We start from the raw sequence: 6,000 nt of genomic DNA, 5'->3' as shown, positions 1-6,000 counted from the left end.
ATTTAAATGTTTTTCTCAAATGTATTGTTTCTTCAGAAATCATTACAAGCTTAGGCCCCACTCCTTCAACTTGCTCTGTGTGAACTGATCTCTCTCTATGCCCTTGTGGGACTGCATTGACTTGAACAGAGTTCAGTGGAGTCAGAGATCCACCACATGGAGGAGCTTGTAGGAACAGGACCAGAGATGCTGATCCTGCAAAAGTAGCCACAGACTTACTCTCATGCAGAGGGATTAATTTCATATAGTTTAATTTATTTATTTAACAATTGATGAAATTAATAATTAGGGTGGTCAAGCAATTAAAAAAATTAATCGCGCTGTTAAACAATAATAGAATACCATTTATTTAAATATTTTTGGACGTTTTCTACATTTTCAAATATATTAATTTCAATTACAACACAGAATACAAAGTGTACAGTGCTCACTTTATTTTTGATTACAAATATTTGCACTGTAAAAAACAAATAAATAGTATTTTTCAATTCACCTAATACAAGTACTGTAGTGCAATCTCTTTATCATGAAAGTTGAACTTACAAATGTAGAATTATGTACAAAAAAAACCTGCATTCAAAAATAAAACAATGTAAAACTTTAGAGCCTACAAGTCCAATCAGTCCTACTTCTTGTTCAGCCAATCGCTCAAACAAGTAGTAGGGGATACCGTGTTAGTCTGTATCCACCAAAACAACAGGGAGTCCGGTGGCACCTTAAAGACTAACAGATTTGTTTGGGCATAAGCTTTTGTGGCTTAAAAACTCATTTCTTCAAGGTGCTCCCTGTTGTTTTTCAGACAAACAAGTTTGTTTACATTTGCAGAAGATGATGCTGCCTGCTTCTTGTTTACAGTGTTACCTGAAAGTGATAAAAGGCATTTGCATGGCACTGTTGTAGCTAGTGTCGCAAGATATTTACATGCTAGATACACTAAAGATTCATATGTCGCTTCATGCTTCAACCACCATTCCAGGGGACATGTGTCCATGCTGATGACGAGTTCTTCTTGAGAACCATCCAAAGCAGTGTAGACCGACGCATGTTCATTTTCATCAACATGAGTCAGATGCCACCAGCAGAAGATTGATTTTCTTTTTTGGTGGTTCGGGTTTTGTAGTTTCCACATCAGAGTGTTGCTCTTTTAAGACTTCTGAAAGCATACTCAACACCTCATCCCTCTCAGATTTTGGAAGGCACTTTAGATTCTTAAATCTTGGGTTGACTGCTGTAGCTATCTTTAGAAATTTCACATTGGTATCTTCTTTGCATTTTGTCAAATTTGCAGTGAAAGTGTTCTTAAAACAAACAACATGTGCTGGGTCATCTTCCAAGACTGCTAAAACACGAAATATATGGCAGAATTGGGGTAAAACAGAGCAGGAGACATACAATTCTCTCCCAAGGAGTTCAGTCACAAATTTAATTTATGCATTATTTTTTTAACAAGCGTCATCAGCATGAAAGCATGTCCTCTGGAACGATGGCCGGAGCATGAAGAGGCATATGAATCTTTAGCACATCTGGCACGTAAATATCTTGCAACGCTAGCTACAACAGTGCCATTTGAATGCCTGTTCTCACTTTCAGGTGACATTGTAAATAAGAAGTGGGAAGCATTATCTCCCGTAAATGTAAACAAACTTATTTCTCTTAGCAATTGGCTGAACAAGAAGTAGGACTGAGTGGACTTGCAGGCTCTAAAGTTTTACATTGTTTTGTTTTTGAGTGTACAAACAAACCTACATTTGTAATTTTCACTTTCATGATAAAAAGATTGCACTAGAGTACTTGTATGAGGTGAATTGAAAAATATTATTTCTTTTGTTTATCATTTTTTCAGTGCAAATATTTGTAATAAAAAATAATATCAAGTGAGCACTATACACTTTGTATTCTGTGTTGTAATTGAAATAGATATATGTAGAAAAACATCCAAAATATTTAATAAATTTCAGTTGGTACTCTATTAACAGTGTGATTAATCGCGATTAATTTTTTTGTGTTAATTGCGTGAGTTAACTGTGATTAATCGACAGCCCTATTAATAATACAATACAGGTAATGTTCAGTAGAACTGTTTCAAAAGATAAATAGCTGGAATTATAAAATCATCACTTACAAAGCTCAAGTATCAGAGGGGTAGCCGTGTTAGTCTGGATCTGTAAAAGTGGCAAAGAGTCCTGTGGCACCTTATAGACTAACAGACGTATTGGAGCATAAGCTTTGGTGGGTGAAATCTGACGAAGTGGGTATTCACCCATGAAAGCTCATGCTCCAATACGTCACTTACAAAGCTGTCTATCAATTAAATACCTGCTACAAAAAGACACTAGCTCAAGAAAAATTAATCTGCTTTTTAGAGATTTTATCAGAGATTTGATCATTTGTATATGTTATGTTTGTTACTAACAACACCCTGAAAAAGTGGAACTAGATTTTGGATCCCCTATTACAGAATAACTTTTATAGCAAAATTGCTTTTCTCCATTTAAACTAATTGTTAATCTGTAGTATGCGAAAATGAGGCAACTGATAGTAACATTCTAATTCCTGTGCCTGACTGTAGTTGCATCAGTTGCACTGCTTCGGAAATCTACCATATATGCATCATTTTTCTTCCAATCTCTTGAATAAGGTCTCTTTTCAGAGCTATAAATGTTAACTTGTAAGTGTCTGTTCCTGCCTAATGCACCAGCCAGCTATTTCTCTCTCATCACCTAACCTAAACACCTCTACCTTCTCCCTAACCTAGTTTATAATTATAGATGGACCAAACCCCCTTGAACAGAAGTTCAGATCTGAATTTCATGGATAGGACTTACCTCTGTTTATTTCTAGGGGTGCTGCTCCCAGCCCATCTTATGTACAGTACACCAATATGTCCTCTTACTTTCCAGAAAATGTTTACATCTTCTTTTTCTGATTTAATTCTTGCCTTCCCTACCCTAACAGTTTATCTCCTACTCCTCCGGAACATCTAGAATGAGCCCCTCCCCACCACTGACCCAAATATCATTGCCTGTCTACATGCTGGGACGATGCGCTCTATGGGCATGTGATTTCTAAAGCACACTAAAGTGTTGCATGTTAATTGGTCAGTGTAGTCCCTGCTGGTGCATTTTAACATAGTGCTGTTTGAAACAATACTACATTAAAGTGAACTAGGGCAGGGGTTCTCCACCTTTTTCTTTCTGAGCGCCCCCACCCCAACATGCTATAAAAACTCAACAATAATTGATTTCCTGCATATAAAAGTTAGGGTTGGGGTTAGGGGGTAGCAAGCCAGGCAATTGCCTGGGTCCCCATGCCACACAGGGGCCTCAGTGAAACTACATTGCTCAGGCTTCGGCTTCTGGGCTTCATGCAGTGGGGCTTCAGCTTTCTACCCTGGGCCCCAGCAAGTCTAATGCTGGCCCTGCTTGGCAGCCCCGCTGAAACCTGCTTGTGGCCCCCCAGAGGTCCCCGAACACCTGGTAGAGAACCACTGAACTAGGGAACTTTTAGTATACACCACCAGGGTCTATGGACCAATTAATACACAACACATCAGTGTGCTTTAGAAATCACACCCTCCTAGAGTGCATTACTCTACTATGTAGACAAGCCCTTAGTCTCAATGCCCTGATTTACCTTCTACTGCTTACCCCCACAAATAAAATATTTCAAGGGAACTCACCAGTCCATTTTTCCATTAGAACAGTATCATCTGCAAGTGGTCCGCTTCCTGCAAACTCTCTGATGAATTTCTAAGGTGGGGAGCAGAGAGGAAAAGATGCTGTATCTCATGGGAAAGATGCAAGTAATAATTAATAATACATGACACTACGTCTTGGGAGGAAAGGAAAGTTTAAAAGAAAAGGAAGGCCGAAGAGAAGGCAGAGGTAGAAACTCCTTCTTACAGAAAGCAGTCTCTCTTGTCAGCCACAAACAAGAAATATTGATGACCAAAAGGCCAGTTAATTCTTGGAATTGGCAGAAATTATAGGGAAGCATGACTCACCTGACCTAGGACAGAAAATTAGAAAGAGAAATGTATAAAGGAGACAAACTGCAGCTGCCACGATCCCCATGGCATTAAAAATGTTACCAAATTGCATCATTTTTTCTAATATTTACCAGAGAATCCTCATCCCTGTCAATATTGGGTTTGAAATTTATACTGAGCTCTTTTCCTCCTATCTTTTCTTCTTTTCTTCCTTCATCAGTTCCCATTTGGAAGAGTAGAGAGAGTTCTAATTCTCCTCCCCAGCATTTTAGCCAGCATATACAGTCAACTCTGAGGCTGTCCCATGCCAGCAATAGGAATGTCTGTAAATGTCTGAATGGGGAGCAAAATCTGCCTCTACTTTGGTGCTGTTTGACACAGGCCAGCACTAAACCTTTCTGCTTATGCCTTCTATTTCCTGTCATTGATGCAAACATATATTCTAGCAGCCTTAGGACTCAGGGTTATCCTCATGTGCTTAGCATATAACACTTTAGGCCAGAGGTGACTAAAGTGCAGCCATGAGTCAAATGAAGCCCATGGTGTTCTGTAATGTGCCCCACTGCTGCACTCATCTTTGAATATGGAAGTGTGAGTAAAGGTTAAAGTAAGTGAGAGTGAAAAGGGGGCACAGCAAATAAGTTTTTGCTAAAGACAGCAGAAGAGCTCCTCCCACAGTCCTTCTCCCCAGCCTCAGGGAATGCCTCTCCTCAAATCCTTTTCCTCTCCACTGCCACCGTAAAGCAACCCCTTGCACCTGTGAGGCACTGACATCACCAGGCAAGAGGACAAATAAAAGAGTAGCTGCCACATGATACCTTCCCATCCCCCACTTACTGTAGCTCTCCTTTTCCCAGTCTATACTGTACAATTGAGAGAAAATGGTCCATTGGCTCAGAGCTCTTCCTGAGGCTCCTTTTTCAGGGGGCCCCATTTCCCATGATCAGAAGAGAGTGACGAAAACAGCTCAGCCGGAGGTCATGCCAGCACTCCATACACTGATACAAAAATCTCACCCCTAGTTGGACACACCTACCAATATTTTGTTAATTCTCCTTCCTTCACTAACTTATCTGAACCACTGGGTGAGATTTCCTACATTGATACAAACAAAGGCCCTTTGGATCATTTTAAAAAGAAAAGTTCACTTCTCCCGGTCTCATAAACTGGGAGTTTATGACAAATGAGGATGATAATCCTTTAAATGATTCTTTCCTCTGGGTCTCCCAGCACATCCTGTTTTTTAGGCCTCAAACTTGCAAAGACTTACACATGTGCTTAACTGTAAGCACTGAAGTCAGGGTGTGTAAAGCTAAGCAGGAGTTAACTGTCTAGGGCTGGGCTTGGCTTGAATTTTCTCTCGTGTACAGCTCCACACACATTGCCAATGGTAAGCAGAGAGTAATAATTGCAGGGTGCATTGCAGGGTGGGAGCTGTGATGGCTCTCTACTTTAACCTTTAAAGACAGGGTGTGGTCAATGGATATCATAGGCCCTAATATAATATGCTCCATTTTGATGCAAAGGGCCACTGCTTGTAGGGTGACCACATAGCAAGTGTGAAAAATCGGGACAGGGGTGAGGGGTAATTGGCACCTATATAAGAAAAAGCCCCAAATATCGGGAGTGTCCCTATAAAATCGGGACATCTGGTCACCCTAAGTGCATGGAGTAGGATGGAGTTTGCACATTTAAGCGCTCCTCGGGTGTCTACAGCCAACCTCTCCGCTCACGAGGGGTCTGTGGTGCGGCTGTCCCCCACTCACACTAAACGCGGCCCTGCAGGAGCTTCAGGCAAGCTGCCGGTGAGGGACTGGGCTGCGCAAAGCCTGGGCAGCCTCCCGGCCATGTTCCCCCGCCCCCCCGTTCACACTGGACGAGCTGGGGAGCTCGCCAGGCCCGGTCAGGAGGCTGGGACCGAGCCCCCACTCCCCGCACTCTGCTCCCAGAGCAGGCAGGCACCTGGTCCCTCCCACACCCCGCACTCACCCCCAGCTTTCTCCGGCGGCTGC

The 6,000-nt window shown here is 41.7% G+C and overlaps 1 protein-coding gene across 1 annotated transcript in view; it reads left to right on the top strand.

Moving 5' to 3' along the window:
- Nucleotides 1–5,677: 5,677 nt before the first annotated feature.
- The window catches only part of DKK3 (dickkopf Wnt signaling pathway inhibitor 3), a 51,320-nt gene continuing 50,997 nt past the window's right edge, over nt 5,678–6,000 (top strand). The window contains exon 1 of the mRNA XM_074955074.1: nt 5,678–5,793. The gene's annotated coding sequence lies outside the window, so the exon portion shown is untranslated. The remainder of the gene's footprint in view (nt 5,794–6,000) is intronic.

Source organism: Natator depressus, chromosome 6, assembly GCF_965152275.1.
Source record: "Natator depressus isolate rNatDep1 chromosome 6, rNatDep2.hap1, whole genome shotgun sequence".
NCBI classification, from domain to species: domain Eukaryota; kingdom Metazoa; phylum Chordata; order Testudines; family Cheloniidae; genus Natator; species Natator depressus.
Note: the sequence above shows the minus strand (reverse complement) of the source record. Positions and strands in the feature narration are given on the sequence as shown.